Here is a 352-nt window from a genome sequence, read left to right as displayed (position 1 = left end):
TTTATTACTAGGATTTTGTGTATCTTCTTCTATCTGTTTCTTCTTCTTCTAAGATTTTGCTCACCTTATATTCATAACCTCCTCCCCTATTTACCTACCAAAGTACTATTTATTGTTTAGGTCTTAAACTAGATACAAATTTTTTTTTCTTGAAATGGAGTCTCACTCTGTCACCCAGGCTGGAGTGCAATGGCATGGTCTACTCACTGCAACCTCCTCCTCCTGGGTTCAAAGGATTCTTCCACCACAATCTCCAAAGTGGCTGGGACTACAGGTGCCCACCACCACACCTGGCTAATTTTTGTATTTTTAGTAGAGACGGGGTTTCACTATGTTGGCCAGGCTGGTCTCC

This window comes from Colobus angolensis, unplaced genomic scaffold, assembly GCF_000951035.1.
Source record: "Colobus angolensis palliatus isolate OR3802 unplaced genomic scaffold, Cang.pa_1.0 Scaffold190, whole genome shotgun sequence".
In the NCBI taxonomy this organism is placed as follows: domain Eukaryota; kingdom Metazoa; phylum Chordata; class Mammalia; order Primates; family Cercopithecidae; genus Colobus; species Colobus angolensis.
Note: the sequence above shows the minus strand (reverse complement) of the source record.